Source organism: Crocodylus siamensis, chromosome 1, assembly GCF_052110815.1.
Source record: "Crocodylus siamensis isolate JL-2025a chromosome 1, ASM5211081v1, whole genome shotgun sequence".
Taxonomy (NCBI): domain Eukaryota; kingdom Metazoa; phylum Chordata; order Crocodylia; family Crocodylidae; genus Crocodylus; species Crocodylus siamensis.
The window spans coordinates 13,725,207-13,742,484 of NC_143395.1; positions in this window are offsets into that span (position 1 = coordinate 13,725,207).

Here is a 17,278-nt window from a genome sequence, read left to right on the forward strand (position 1 = left end):
CAAAACAAAAAGTCAAAAGTCAATGCCAAAGTGTATAGATATTTAAAATTTTCTTTATCATGATGATGAAGGCAATGGTAGGCTTCAAAATTTCTTTAAAATTGTAAATGTATCAATAAGAAATTGCCCAACTGATTTGATCACTCTCTCTCTGTGTATATATATTTCTAGTGAACTTTTATTTTACTTGTGGAAGGATGTTGGGGTATTTTAAAGAGTGACTTTGGGATTTTTTTTATCAGGATTTTTCCAGTTTTTAAATAGGGAACATCACAATTCCTGCTAGGGAGGCAAGTGGAAGGACCCAGGCAGAGAAGCCTGCTCAGAGCTGGCACCTTGGACCCAGCTGGAGGTGGCTGACCTCCTGGCCAAATGGGGCCAAGAGGACATGCTTTGACAGAACAAGCAGGCCACCATGTTAGGAACATCTTCTGGGCAATAGCTGTCTAGATAGCTGGGCAGGGGGCACAAATGGCAGTTGTGCTTCACAAAGGCCAACTCTACAGCCACAGCCCACTGGCAGCTGGCCCAAAGGGGCAGATGCCTCTCCTGGCTGTAGAGCCCCCATCTGGGTCTGGCAGGTGGCAGCAGGTCACAGCCAGGCAGCAGCCCCACTGCCAGACTGCTGCAGCGGGTCGAGGTGCAGGGAACTCTCGGGTCTGCTTCAGCAGTCCAGCTGGCTCAAGGGGTAGTGTCCCCAGGTACCAATCAGTGAGGCCCCAGAAGCTCTTGTCGATTTGTATCGTCCATATTAAGGTGGGGCTTAAGGCCCACCCAGCTAACTAATAGCCCCTTTGTGGGCCTAAACAGTGAAAGATACAACTAATTTCTTGGAACACCAAAAGCAAAGACAGGATAGAAGTGACAAGGGGGTCAAAGGATCAAAATGTGAAAATAAGTTCTCCAGAGGGGGACACTGAGCAGAGCCCCACAGACCCTAAAAGCTCCCAAAAGTGAGCAACACTGAGTTACTTGCCAGGGCAGCTTTTTATTCTGCTGAGGCCAGGACAGGGCAGGTTTTTATACTGCTGGGACTAGCACAAGTGCTGGCCCCAGGCTCTAGTTTCCCCTGGCTGCAGATCCAGGAGAAGCCAGGCAGGGTTATTTCCCCGCAAATGGCAAATTTTGCCCCACACCAAAGTGCATGTCCTGGCACATATGCTGAGGCAAAAAGCCCCGGCTCAAATTTGCACTACATCTATTTGAGCTGCTACAAGTTCATGTGCCTGCGTTTGTGGATGTGCCCTTTCAGTCTAATTTCCCTGCAAATGAGGAGTGAAAGGCAAGTCACAATGTGACAGGGATGTATATATATTGGTCAGGGGTGAGTAAAATGGCAGATCTGGCCCATGGTCAAACTCCATTTCCAAGCAACCCTGGTGGCAGCAGCTCCTGGCTGCTGCTGCCAGACCTAGCCCCACTGCCCAGGCATCCCAGTCTGTCCTTCCTGTACCCATCATCAGGGGTGGGACCAGCACAGGCAGGACATACAGTTGGGCAGCTGGGAGGAGCTGTAGCCAGGAGCAAGATAGGCAAGTGGAGCCAGGGAAAACCCAGGATTTTGGGGTGGTCACAGTGCACGGGCAGAGCCAGAGCAGAGCCATAATCCGCTACCCACATGCCCCTGTAAGAGATGCAAGTTCCATGGGCAGGGGCATGCAGGGATCAGATTGTGGCTCTGCTCTGGCCCCATGCTATCATTGCCCCAAGATCCCAGCCTGAGTTGCAGCTCCCTGCCCAGCCATGCAACCTGCCCACATGGCTCCCAGCCAGTCTTCATGAAGTGCAAGGCCAAGGCAGAACCACAATGAGCTCCTGCATTCCCTGCATTCCCAGGGCTGCTGGGAAATGGACTCTGCTGTGGGTTAGATCTGGCCCCTGGACCATATTTTGCATATTGTGAACACCACCATTTTGTAGTATTATCTCTATTTTGTATTAGCAACTCCATTTTGCATTATATGCTGAGTTTATGACTATCCTTGTACAAAGGAAGGTCATGAGGGTGTACACCAGACAGATTATCTACCTTGTCCAAAATAAAAGATATTTGACATGCATTTAAATGATTATGTCTGAGAAGAAAACACAAAGAAATCTAGGTCACCACCTTGGATAGTCTTCTAACTGCTGGCTGAGCCCCACAGTTATTTTTTAGTGGGCTGCCAGCACGCCTGGTGGATCTGATGCTTCTTAGTCTGTGCACATATTTAAAAAGAGAGATTGTACTTAAGAAGGAAAGTTTCTCTAAGAAATAAAAGCTGTTCACTGCCACATCCAAGAAAAATTGGCTGGGAGAAAGCAGGAAGGCAAAGCTTCAGATTCACAGAAGAAGGAAGATCACACTAGTAGAAGTGTATTTCAGGACCTTTTTTATTTTGCAAAGATCTGAAGTGACTGTGATTAAGACATTATTTTGATAACTCTGGGTTTCTTCCCTTCCTTCCATGTTTCCAATGAAGGGGTTAAATTAGAAGCCAGCTTTCTTAAGAATAAATGGAGCTCTGAGGGAATATATACAAATAATGGTGATACTGAAAATCTGGTTACAAGTCACGGAGCAACTGGACTATGGACTGTAATGACAGGGTCAAGCCTGGGTTGTACCCTGTAGACCCAGAGCCAGCAAAATTGATCAAACTTTGCCTTGACCCAAATGACATACAAATATATACGTCTAATATGTGGTCCATTTACAAGAGGCTGGGGACCATGACAAGGAGTTTGGGCCAAGTGGTAAGAGTAAACCTACAACATGTTCTTGGATATAAAAAGATTCTTATCTTACCAGTGACTTTGTGGGGAGCTTTACATTTCTTTACTAATTCCTATTATTGCTTTAACTATAGTTAAGCATCATTTTCACACACATGGAACACCACATTCTTCTTTTACGTGTATGCAAAGATACCAGGACGAGCTGCAGTAGCTTTGCAGAGTTCCAGTTGCAACTTTACACTTGGACTGCCCATATAATGGGATAACATGATTAGTGGTTTTGATCTAATCAAGAGAGCCATGACGAAGTGATCTCAGAAGCTCATGGTATACATCTCTGATTTAGTTAATCCATCAGGTGCAAATCTGATGTAGTAGCCACTGCAACTCAGACGTTCAGATGCACTATAATTAGCTTGACACTTTTTTCTTGGTATCCCACTCCATTATAACCCAGGCCCAGGAATTCAGTCTTAAGATCTACCAGAGTGATTTACTTGATTAGCATGCTTGCTGGACTGGGGCTCAAGGGTTACAATGTGCTAATAGTCTGTACCATTGAGTTGACTACATGCTCTAACAGACCCATTTTCATAGCTATTGGTGAAGCAAATGTTGGTTATTGACTATAATGCCCACAGCCATTTAGTTTGTTGATTTGGTAGCTGTATATTGAGAATGTCTTCATTCTTCCTTAAGTATTTTTCCTATTAAAATTATTTCTGCAGTAACTCTAATTTTCAGCATATACTGTGGGTTTGTTTTTGTTTTTTTCTCTCCCCAAGATTTTGGTCTTCATTAAATATACTTACACGGGTCAGTATAAAACCTTAAATTGTCAGACTGGAACAAGCCTCCTTAAATTCCTATTTTATGCTCTTACAACTTAAAAATAGCCATAGCAATTTTTTTTGCCACTATATTTTCTGAAAACTATAGAGCGTAACAACACTACTCCACTTTGATAGTTCACAATTGCAAGTGTGCATTCCTGATCCAATTTCAGCCTCATTTTTCTGCAATAAGTCATATCACAAAAACCTAGTAGTCAGTGCAATGGTTCAGCATAATTCCCATGTTTAAGGTCCCGTCAACAGATGCTGAAAATACAAAGAAAATATTTTGAAAATCAGAGTCTTGTTAAATGAGCATTTGCCTATCATGTCTGGAAATATGACTTTTCATTACAGCAGCTGCCAGCAACTGCATTCGTTATTGTCCCTGAACTGAGGGTCTAAACTGCATATCATACAATGATGCTGCCCACAGAAATAAATCAGATTGAACATAACCTACTTCTTTCTTTCACTGTACCATTAATAACTGTTTGCTTTTGTGAGATTAATATGCTCTAGAATGCAAAAATGCAATTAAATCAAATGTCTTGTTTGTGCTCCAGCTTTTTTGTCCTGTTGCTACGTTTTTTCATATCACTCTTTCATTCATACTTTTCAAGTACAGATTGACAGCTCAGGAAACAAAACAGGAACAGAATAAGTATCACTAATTCAAGTTTCCCTAACTGGCCTGCCAAATCTAGTCTGAGGACAGTCCTTGTGTTTAAAAGAAAAGTATATAAAACAAGATCTAGTAGGACTTTTTGGGAGGAAGGTGGGGCAGTTAAATGGAAAAACAAAAACTATCAATTCATAAAACTTTTTCATCCAAAACATCTTTCAGTGAATACTATTTAGGGTGTTGGATTTATGGCAAGCTGACTGGGACACTGGTTGCTTCCATCATCTCTGGCTCCAGGGCAGCCAGCCATTCCAGAGATTATAGGCTACCCCAAAACAGAAAAGCCCTGGGCACCCTGGCTTTAACTATGGTTGTCAGGGCTTCCAAGCTCCTTGCCATAAGGGCAGGGCTTGAAGGCTGATATTCATGGGATAGTCTTCCAGGGTCTGTTACTTTTTGCAGCCCCATCATGTGGACTGCTTGCAGTTGGACATGGACACCCCAGGATTTCCAAATGTCCGGGCCAGCTGGCCACTAAGATAGATTCATGTGTTTTCTCTTCCTTCAGCCCCATGACTCTCATATATTTGATGGGTTGTAGTTTAGCTTCATCCCCTATAGCTGGATGATTGGACACTCTCCTAGGGAGTAGGAGATATGAATTAAGTTTCTATTAGGCAAAGGATGGCTTAGAACAGAGGTTGTCAACCGGGGGTATGCGTATTCCCCAGGGGTACTTGGGAAGATCCTAAGGGGTATGTGCAGGCAGGCAGGGATGGAGCAGCGCCACTTACCACTCCACTCTGCCACCTCCCAGGAGCGGGGGGGGTGGGGGGGCAAGGGCAGCGGTGCCTCTCTGGGGCTGCACAAGCACTGCCCAGCCAGTTGGATGTGGGGGGGAAGCTCACACGTAGCTGCTGCTGTCACCACCCCACACTGCTGCCACTCCCCATCCAGCCATGTACCACCTCCCCCCCACTCTACATCCAGCCATTGGGGGTACAGTTATTTAAGAAGTTTCCAAACCTCTGTGGGAGTACTGTGACCATTAGGTCTTCACTATTGGTCAGTACTCTCCCTGGTCACCTTGCCTCCACAGTAACCTTGTGGTTGGTACATATGGCCAGGCCTCAGTTCAAATCCTGCCTATTCTGGTTTTCTTCTCTATTCATCTTTGGATGTTGGACAGTTGAGGTCCCTTCCAACCTTTAATTCTGACATCCCTTTAGAGGTGAAAAGAGGTTGTTCTGAATTGGAAATAAGCAGAGCTGCCACATGTGCGGATGGAGTCAGTATCTGAACTTTTGAAGGTGACAGGAGTTCAGACACACTGCTGTGTTTCCCATTCCCTACTGACTACCTCAGGGAACCCTTGATTTTCTGAATCACCCCTATGGAAGCGGATAACTCAGACTCTGTGTTCTTTTGCACTTAAATTTATTAAGTGCCTAAACCTGCTCGGATTTGATCACTCTTTACTGGTGCCTAAACCTGTGTATGGACTTAGGTGCTGTAAGCCTGTCCAGATGGATTGCTCCTCTGAGCTGAGGAGCCTAGACCATAGATATTAGGGCACCTAAATGCAGACCCTTGTAGGACAAAATTGGAAATAGCCCTTAATCACTCTTCACCTCAGCTTTCTTTCTGTAAAACAAAGGTAATAATATTCCTTTTATCAACCATATTTATTTAGATTGAAAATTCTTCAGGGCTGGAGCCATCTCTTACTCAGTTTGCTCAGTGCCTAATGAAAGGGGACCCCAGTCTCTGCTGGGGTCTCAAAGTGCTACAGTAATACAGAGAAACAATAATAAAGCTCACGTTCAGTCAGTGCTCTCTGAGACGTATGATATTATCAGCAGTCTCACTGGCATAAATCCTATCTCCTCCTATGGTAATATGGCCTGCAATTTAAAGCCACAACCCAGCCCGTAACCTTGAAATGAATTAGAAAGATGTTAGACAGCTAATAGAGAGAGGAGCAGTTCAGGAGAGTTGAAGGGGGTTTATCTAAACCAAGCACAGTGGCTTCGCTGTTCAGTGAATCATCAGCATGTTCAAAGTTTCATGAATTCCATGAAGGATTCGAACAGTTTTCAGCACAACCATTTCAGGATATTCCCTGAGCATTTAGATCTCCCCCCCTTAAACCTTTTGTGGACTGTATTATTTCACAGCTTCTGCTGCTGTCTGTTCACATACTGCCAAATCTCCCCTCTGCCATTAGATCAGCCTGGCCTCCATGACTATTTCTGACAACTCTCCCAGTTAATGTGGGCACTATTGCAGCCTGAGAAGGGAAGTGGATGGTAAAAGCTTCAAGGCAAAATGGATAAGTGAGAATGAATGGAAAGGGACAGTTAATTCAAGTTGACATTGTCGGTGACATTTCTAATTTCCAAAAGCCTTTCAGCCCTTATGAAATACAAAGAATGACAAAGTTTCTATGGAAGCCTGACAGACCCATCTGCTTTGCTATCAATGCTAACAAATTAAATCATTAATGAAGGTCAGAGAAAGTCATGAAAATGTTTGGCAGAAAAGAACAGTTTAAAAACAGTAGAAAATTTCAGCCACTTTTGTGGCTCGATAGCTGTGCAAGATAATCACCATGAAAAGGTTCACTGGGGGGCTAAATGTTATCTCAGTCTTGTGTGAGTGGGAAGGCAACATGGGATGCTAGGCCTCCTTGTCATCTTTGATTCCTATGTCAGAGTTGTGGGGAAGGCATTTTTGCTGCAACCCGAATGTTATCATCTTTTACATATATCTCCATGCCATCATATCCACAAAGAATATGAATCTTTTGATGCTACATTCTAAGAAACTATGCCTACAATGTCTTTTAGCGCAAGCTGTAGAAATTCATTGTTTAATTTTGGAAGTATGAATTTTAATTTTCTTGTTTGAAGGCAACAAGGGAGTTGATGTTTACACCAGCAAAGGCAGGGCAACATGAGTAGTGCTAACCATTTGAAAGAGATGGACACCCCCCTCCCACAGTCCATGAGAAAGCCTCAGAGGCCAGCCTCAGTTGTCAGCACATGCTAGAACACGCTTCAGATTCCTTAAACAGTGGAAATGAACTCAGCTAAACATGATTTGCCCCATTTCTCTGCTCCTTTATATTAACACTTCCCCATGTCATATTTACAGGTCAAAATTTGTTTCTTACCACTTTTCACTCACTTGGGCTAGGGACACACATTCAAAAAGCCTGAATTGATTTGACCTTTCCAGGTTAGTCTAACCTGGCTAGGCTGAACCAGTCTGTAACTGGATAAACATTCTCTCTGGATGGAGAAAATTCAGGCACATGCCTGCCGTGGCTCAGGCTACAAGCCTGGGGGTGCTAAAGCAGACCCCTCTCCCTTCCACAGTGCTGATCTAAGGGGGAGGGGTGTGGCCAGGCCCTGCCAGGGAACTCTTATTAGGGAGGGGTGTAAACTCCCACCCTGCTTGCACTGTCCCAGGCTTTTCCACACTGGCTGCTCAAGGAGCAGGAGCGTTGCCAGACCCCAGACCCCTACTAGGACTCTGAGGCAAGGAGGGGTATGCAGTACATGCATCTCTTGATGATAAAAAGGCTTTCAGTCTCCCTCTCACTGCTTCTTTATACAGTCTGCAGCAAACTGCAAGGCAAGCAAGCCATCAGGGGGGTGATAAAACTGTTTATCACCTCATCGGAAAAGCAATAGCCTCTCTCCATTAGTTCAAACTCTTAGACATTAGGGCTGGAAGGGAACCTCATAAGATCATCGGGTCCAGCCCCCCGCCCAAGGGGCAGGAAGTCAGCTAGGGTCAAAGGATCCCAGCAAGATAAACATCCCAATGTTTCTTGAAAGTATCCAGAGGAGGTGCTTGCACCACCTCTGGGGGGAGTCTGTTCCAGGCCTTGGGGGCTTGGACAGTAAATAAGCTTTTCCTTATGTCCAGCCTAAAATGGTCTTGCAGGAGTTTGTGACCATTGGACCTTGTCATCCCCTGGGGTGCTCTGGAGAACAGGCATTTCCCCAGATCCTGATGCACACTCCTTATGTACTTATAGGCTGCCAACAAATCACCTGAATCTCTGCTTCTCCAGGCTGAAGAGTCCCGTAGCTCTTAGCCTTTCTTCATAAGGCCTGTTCTCTGGCCCTCTGATCATGCACGTGGCTCTCCCCTGCAATATTTGAAGCTTCCCCATGTCCTTCCTGAATTGTGGAGCCCAGAATTGGATGCAGTACTTCAGCTATGGCCTCACCAAGGCCGAGTACAGCAAGAGGATGACATCCTAGGTCTTGCTTGAGATGCATCGGTAAATACAAGCCAGAGTTTTGTTCACTTTGTCAGCTGCAATATTGCATTGGTGGTTTATATTCATCTTGTGGTCAAACATTTTCAACCTGGAGGGATGTGGGCAGTGGGGTCCCCCCAGGGCTCAGTCCTTGGGCCTGCACTGTTCAACATCTTCATCAGTGACTTGGACAAGGGGGTAAAAAGCAGCCTGTTCAAATTTGCTAATGACACTAAGATGTGGGGGGATGTGGGCACACTAGAAGGGAGGAATAGGCTGCAATCAGACCTAGACAGGTTACAGGGTGGGCAGATGAGAACAGGATGGGTTTCAACACTGACAAGTGCAAGGTGCTGCACCTGGGCTGGAAGAACCAACACCAGACCTACAGGCTGGAGGACTCCCTTCTGGTCAGTGCAGACACAGAAAAGGAACTTGGAGTCATCATTGATGCCAAGAAGAACATGGGCTGGCAGTGTGGGGATGCAGTCAGGAAGGCCAACCATACCTTGTCATGCATCCACAGATGCATCTCAGGCAGGTCCAAGAAGATGATCCTCCCCCTCTATGCGGCACTGGTCAGGCCACAGCTGGAGTATTGCGTCCAGTTCTGGGCACTGCACTTCAAGAGGGATGTGGACAACATGGAGAGGGTCCAGAGGGCCACTCACATGATTGGGGGCATCAGGGCAGGCCCTATGAGAAGAGGCTACAGGACCTGAACCTGTTCAGCCTCCATAAGAGAAAGCTGAGGGGGGATCTAGTGGCCTGTTACAAACTAGTCAGGGGGGATCAGCAGGCACTGGGGAAGTCCCTGTTTCCCCGAGCACTGCCAGGAGTGACCAGGAATAACGGTCACAAGCTGGCAGAGGGTAGATTTAGGTTAGATATCAGGAGGCGCTACTTCACGGTCAGGGCGGCTAGGATCTGGAACCAACTTCCAAGCAAAGTGGTGCTGGCTCCTACCCTGGGGGTCTTTAAAAGGAGGTTAGATGACCACCTTACTGGGGTCGTTTGACCCCAGGAATCTTTCCTGCCATGGCAGGGGGTTGGACTAGATGATCTACTCAGGTCCCTTCCAACCCTAGAAACTATGAAACTTTGAAACTATAAACACCTTCCTCTCCTTCCCCAAGATTCTTCAAAGCTCGCTGTAGCATCATGGTGAAGAAAATGGTGAACAAAGTAGGGTGAGTGCAGAGCCTTGCTTAACTCTCCTGAAGATCAGGAAGGGACATGAGAGGTTGCTGTTGTACTTGACTGGTCCATGCTGACTGTAATAGAGTTGCTGACCATGGTGGGCTTCCAAGTTTCTTGAGACTCTCCCAGAGGCCATTTCAGTTTACAGTGTCAAATGCCTTAGTAAGGCCGATGAAAAAAATATACAGCCCCTTGTTCTGCTCCTGGCAATTTTCCTGTATTTGTCTGAGTGCAAATAACATATCTATTGTGCCATATATCAGAGAGAATATAATACTGGGTAAATACGTGAGGAATATAATCGATCCTAAATCTCTATGAATTTCACCGTCTTGTTTACTGAAATCTCATATACCATCTGCCCCTGCCTTTAAATTAATTTGTTTTCCCCTTTTCCTAAGTGCCTAAGTTTTGCCTTGCTTGCAATTTTGGGGAAAATGTTTTTTCCTTCTTTCAAAAACTTGTATAAATATCAGTTTTCTTGTGTTTAGTGCAAAAGCTTTCTTTGCCCAGATTCACTCACAAATGAAAATGTGATTGAAAACTGTATTTTTGGAGGAAAATACATCTATTTTGCTCAAACCCGACTTATTTTTTTTCTGATCAAATTAATCTAGTTTATTTCCTGTACTGAAATGCCCCAAATTTTCAATGGTCACCATGTTTATATTTTTAAAAGAATTCTCAAGGAAGCGATCCTCAATGCACAAGCTAAATCTATTCCAACACGGAGGAAAGGAAGCAAGAAGGCACAGCAGCCCTCCTGACTCTCCAGGGACCTAGCGGACCTCCTGCGGCTAAAAAGGAAAGCCTACAAATGATGGAGGACGGGATTCACCTCCAAGGAGGATTATTCTGCGCTGGTCCGGTCCTGCAGAGAGCAAACCAGGACAGCCAAGGCTGCAACTGAACTCCAACTAGCTTCAAGCATCGAGGACAACAAAAAGTCCTTTTTCAGATATGTGGGGAGCCGGAGGAAAAGCAAGGGCAACATTGGACCCCTGCTAAACCAGATGGGGCAACTGGCAACTGACGCCCAGGAAAAAGCCAACCTATTAAATAGGTACTTTGCATCAGTCTTTCATCAGTCACATGGGATGCCCATGCCTGCTATGGGCCAGGGAGATCCGGGTGATGGGGATCCCCTACCCTCCATAAATCCTGACCTCGTGAAGGAACACCTTGAGAAGCTGGATACCTTCAAGTCAGCTGGCCCTGACAATGTGCACCCCAGGGTACTCAAGGAGCTGGCGAGCGTCATACCCCAGCCCCTGGCATGGATCTTTGAAAACTCCTGGTGCTCCGGTGTAGTGCCTGAAGACTGGAAGAAGGCCAATGTGGTGCTGATCTTCAAGAAAGGGAGGAGTGGATCCGGCTAACTACAGGCCCATTAGCCTGACTTCTATCCTGGGGAAGATCTTAGAAAAATTTATTAAGGAGGCCATCCTTGATGGACTGGCCCAGGCTAACATCCTAAGGGATAGCCAGCACAGGTTTGTTGCGGGTAGGGTTAGGTCTTGTTTGACCAATCTCATTTCCTTCTATGACCAGGTGACCTATCACCTGGACAAGGGAGAAGTGATTGATGTCATATATCTTGACTTCAAAAAAGCTTTTGATCTGGTATCCCATGATCACCTCTTGGCCAAACTGCCCAGTTGTGGCCTTGGCTCCAACATGATCCGCTGGCTGGGAAATTGGCTCTGTGGTCGGACCCAGAGGGTTGTAATTGATGGCAGTCACTCATCGTGGTGCCCTGTGACCAGTGGGCTCCCTCAAGGCTCTGTCCTGGGACCCATCCTGTTCAACATCTTCATTAATGATGTGGACATTGGAGTCAGGAGTGGACTGGCCAAGTTCGCCGATGACTCCAAACTTTGGGGCAAAGCATCCACGCCAGAAGATAGGCGGGTGATCCAGGCTGACCTGGACAAGCTCAGCAAATGGGCAGACGAGAACCTCATGGTGTTTAACACCGAAAAATGCAAGTTTCTCCACCTTGGGAGGAAAAACCTGCAGCTTCCTTATAGGCTTGGCAGTGCTACGTTGGTTAGCACTACAGAAGAAAGAGACTTGGGGGTCGTCATTGACCACAAGATGAACATGAGCTTGCAATGCGATGCTGTGGCTAGTAAAGCGACCAAAACGCTGGCTTGCATCCATAGATGCTTCTCTAGCAAATCCCGGGACGTCATTCTCCCCTTGTACTCGGCCTTGGTGAGGCCGCAGCTGGAGTACTGCGTCCAGTTTTGGGCTCCACAATTCAAAAAGGATGTGGAGAAGCTTGAGAGAGTCCAGAGGAGAGCCACGCACATGATCAGAGATCAGGAAAACAAATCTTACGATGACAGGCTGAGAGCCATGGGACTCTTTAGCCTGGAAAAGCACAGGCTCAGGGGTGATCTGATGGCCACCTATAAGTTTATCAGGGGTGACCACCAGGATCTGGGGGAATGTTTGTTCACCAGAGCGCCCCAAGGGATGACGAGGTTGAACGGTCACAAACTCCTGCAAGACCATTTCAGACTGGACATAAGGAAGAATTTCTTTACTGTCCGAGCGCCCAAGGTCTGGAACAGTCTGCCAGCGGAGGTGGTTCAAGCACCTACATTGAACACCTTCAAGAGTAAATTGGATGCTTATCTTGCTGGGATCCTATGACCCCAGCTGACTTCCTGCCCTTTGGGCAGGGGGCTGGACTCGATGACCTCCCGAGGTCCCTTCCATCCCTGATGTCTATGAAATCTATGAAATCTTTGTACATCTCTGATTAAAATGAAACAATTTTGATTTTACCCTAACTTCTTGTGCTAATATACCTTATCACTGTGACTACTAGTAACATATGGACAGAACAATGGCATTTTGTCTAAAGGCGTATTTTATCTACTCAGTAGAGAGTTCTATGAGGAAGATGATTTAATATCTAATTCTAAGAGTGCCTTCTTTTTCTTGTAACAATGGCATACTGCTTGCAGATCTCCTATCTATAATCCTGACCCCAATCTCATTTAAGGGAATGGAAAGACTCTCATGTACTCAAATAATTATATTAATGTTTATTTTACAGCAGTAGGACATTTTTATTATTTATTGTCCTTTGATGTTCTTTATGCTACAGTAGCACATAGACACCTCCAACATGATCAGGACCTCTATTGTAGTAAGCACTGAAAACACCCCCCCCTTAAAGATCTTCCTTACTTCATAGAGCTTACAGTCTAAACAGATAGGAAAGAAAAGAAGAATGAGCAGGAACCTGAGACCCAGAATAGGGCAGAAATATCCCAAGGTCACACAGCAAGCCAGCAGGAAGTCACACAGCAAGTAGAACCAGGTCTCCTTAATCCTAGCCTAATGTCTCACTGACTTTACTATATGCCACACTCTGGTGACTCATTCTCTTTCTGTCTCCTCTTCCCCACCCTATTTTAATGAAACAGTTTTTCCCCACACTCACACTGCCCCTCATCAGCTCTTTCAATTATGAACCTATCAGAGATGTTATAATTCACAAGGAAAGCAGAATGGGTGGACAAGACAAGCAGGCAGGAAAGTGCTGGGGAAAGGACTGACCAAGTAACCAAAGTAATAGGACCTTTCTTACAGTCTGTGTAACACTGTCCTATCCTACAGCAGCCATCACATTTTTTCACCCGTGTAGCAGTTACCAGATGCAGATAGTTTCCTACATACATCACTGTAAATCAGTCCAGAGGTTTCATTTAGTTCCTAAGTGCTGACTAAAGGACTGATTGTGCTCAGCTTATTGCGTATAGAATGAGCAGCTTAATGTGGTAGGGCTGCAGCTGGAATGGCTTCCTGGTACTAGCACATCACATCAGTTTCTGGATCTGTAACTGTTGCAGGAAACCGTTGTGTTTAGAAGTGATACCAGACATATAGTGGCTTTGACTTGTGAATGTAAAGTTGCAGTCACCATAATTATTATTCTGCTTATTATTTGCTGGTCATGTCCAGGTACTGGTGTATTCAGCATGCTGTGGACTACTTGACACATCTTAAATCAGGATATATACGTATCAGTGACAGGTAGCACAGTTTGATTTGAATGAACTCAAATTCAGTTGTTAAAAAAATCTTAAAAGTTCATGATTTCAGTCCTTACTCCAACTTTTGGTAGAAAATGTGATGCCTTTTGGGGCAGAACAGTAAAGATTCTTGTGAGTTTTCACCATTAACCTTTTCTCTCTAACTCTGAATTGGCTGATTTTATTTTAGACCCACACTGTTTTTAGAACTAGAGCATTCGAGTTAGACACATGACTCCTCGTAACAATGACAACTTGTTCTTAACTGATGCTGTCCTACAGTTCAGCTAGCGCATCTTAGCAGAAAAGAGACAGTGACATTCGGTTCAGTCAATTAGCATTGGAATAGCCTTAGTAAATGCTGTTCTAACTGACAATGACTAAATTCCTAACAATGGAGACCTATTGTAAAGCAAACATAAAATGTAATCTAGATATGTAGCTTCACGTTGTGTACATACAATATGGGAAAGAGTGCAAGCTTCAGGCAAAACCCTCTGTTACTAGAAAAATGCACAAACCAATTTATCAAATTGATTAGTGATAGGTGGTATAAGAATTGCCAAGATGCACTGAATTTTCAAAGATTACAGTGAAGATTTAGCTTCTTGCTCCCCTTTTTTGACAGAGTAACATAGACCTACAACACTGAAAATTTGTGTGGGGGGGAGAATGTTTTGTGATATCACTTGGAGAACATGGTAAAAGGAAATAAAGCTGCTACTTGCATGTCATTCATAACAGCTAATGGAAACTACAGTATTTCCTATCAGGTAAAATTCACCACACTGGAAGAGTTATGGATTTAAACCAGGGCTTCTTTAGGTATTACAGCAAAGGTAAATCCTGAAAAGATTTGAAGATGAAGAGGAAACTGAATACACAGAAGGCTTTTGGCAATCAAGGCACAGAGATATTCATAGACAAATGATCATTCAAGACGTGCATCCTGATGAGGAAAAATGATGAAATTTGATAGGCAACAAAGGCAGATAAGCAGGGAGCATCCACTCCATGTGTGGAAGCCAAAATATACAGGAACAATGGTCAGATTGAAGAACAAAAAAAGTGATCCCAGTGACTGGGATTTTTTGTACAGCTAGGAAGAGAGGTTATCAAACAGGGCACAGACTAGGTGCCTGTAATCAAAGTACATAATGATGAGAGCTCTACTGAAAAAAAATGTTACTGGGAAAGACAGGAACAAGACCAATTTTCAGACATATGAATCAGCAATCTGGGTGTGAGAAGTGAGGGCGAAGAAGGTGCCTGAGATAAGGTATTAAAATGAGGGTGTTATCAGTAGGAAAAGAGAGCTAGCAGAGCTTCCTAGGGGCAGATTAAGGGTTTCGTTTGGGCCTTGTAAATGTGTGAGTTCATTATGAGATGCCCAGGAGACAATGCCAGACTGGTTGACTGTTTAAGAGAAGCAGGTCAAGAGCAGAAAAGTAGATTTGTAGGATATCATCATAAAGATGGCTGTTGAGGCACTGGGAGCAGATGAGATCACCCAAAGAAAGAGAATGATATATTCTTATTTCCAGGCTACAAGTGGTGCAATTAACTTGCAGTACTGTCTGCTGTAATGCCATCTGGTGATTCATAATCATGCTACAAAATGGCCTATAGTTGGACGGAGGGTTAGAACTCAGGAATTTCTATTTCCCAACTTTGTTCTCATTTCCTGAGTCTGAGGTAATGTTTTCTGCATCAGATTGTAAAAGGAAATCAATACAACTCACGGCAAAAAAGAAGAAGAAGAAGAAGCTGGAACAAGCACATGGCTGAGCATTTGATGAAAATAAAGGTAGGCCTTAGCAAGTCACACAGAGCAAGTGCACATGAAAAATCCTGTGCATGCTATACGCACGGGAAGAGGCAACATACTGTTTAGCACCTGATAAGGAAGAAGGTGGTGAGGGATATGTATGTACGTGTTTAACAAGCCACAGTTAAAATTCACTTCAGGATGTAAACTATATATATTAAGCAGTTGTAATGGCAGATCCAGCAAGGAGAGCTCTCTGTTTTAAGTGCAATTTCCTGACATACTTTATGCTCAGTAGATTTATCCTAAAATCTTTACAAATAAGCTCCCCATTGCTTCATCTTTTGACCTTATGGAAAAACCCTTACAGCCATTTACAGAGCATTTATCTTTGTTGTTTTCATTTTCTTCAAAGCACGAGAAGAACAAATGAATTCAAATGAATGCTGCTTTTTGGTTTGCTTGTTGTTTTTTTCATGATGACTATGAAGGTTGTTTATTGATGTGGGGTGGACAGGGCCCCATTGGGGCTATTGAAATATTTCAGGCCTCACACTGGAATAGAACTAATCAATTGTAAAATGCCACAAGCTTTGCTTGCAAAGAGGCCATTTCTGTCCCCAGTTACAGCAGTCTAAACATGGCAGAACCCCATTACCTAAAGTTACTCCATATTTGCACCAATGGAGAAAAAGATCAAATTTTCAGCTTGAATTTGTTTTTTAAAATATTTTTTCTCAGGAAACAAGCAGGCTCTGAACACAAATACACCATCAGGATGACATTAAGAATGTTGTGCTCTTATATAACAGATTTCACCTATAATACTCAAAGCACACTGTTAGGTCAGAATAGGATCATTGTACAGATACCAAAGCACAGATAGACAGGTGAAGTGGCTTGCCTAAAGCTATGTAGTAGGTCAGGGAGAACAAGTCTCCCTCTTTCCAAACTAGTACCCTATGCATTAGACCAATACTGCTAAAAGATTAACCAAGATATCCCAAAGCACCAATATAAGTTAGAAATGGTGAACATTTTTTAAAGGCCTCATAAACAACAGTTAATTATCAATTTAATCAGATACATTAATCCTGATTAAGATATAAATTAAGATTTAGGCTTTCAAGGGAACAGCAGCTAGGTGGAATACATGTCGTTTGAAATGCTAACAACTGTATGCAGGCCCTCATTAAATCGACTATTTTGCAGAGGACTGCAGAACAGTAAATGTTATGCTTAGCTTTATGGAGGGGAGATCACAGGAACAACAGGCTACAAAGATTTATGAGGTAAACTGGTTGAAATACTAATTAAAAATCAAATGATAGAATATGCAAATGAAAGTGATTTGATGAAAACTACCCAGGATGGCCTTTGGAAAGCCATCTCTGTGACCAGCTAGAGTTAAGGTTAGAAGCATGGAGATGAAACACTTACACCAGGTCAGTTGATCTGCTTTCCCAGGCTGTAAGTTCTTTAAAATAGTTTAATACTACAGCTGTCCAGGCCTTCTCATGTTGTTTCTAATGGCTCAAAAGAGATGACCCTCATTCTTGAGAACAAGCTCATTCCTAGTCCAAAATATCATTTTGTCCCGGGGCACAAGACCAGAAAAGGGGGAAGCCTCATTCAGAGGCAAACCCCAGACCATGGTAAAAGGAAAAGAAACCCAACAACATACCTGTTGCAGGGGCTGGGAGGAGCGAGGAAACACATGGTGGGAAACTGCCTGCGCAGTTTGTCAGCCGCGCCCATATCCAGCTGGGGCTGGGTGACGTCATGAACAGACGCCACCTGGCGAAG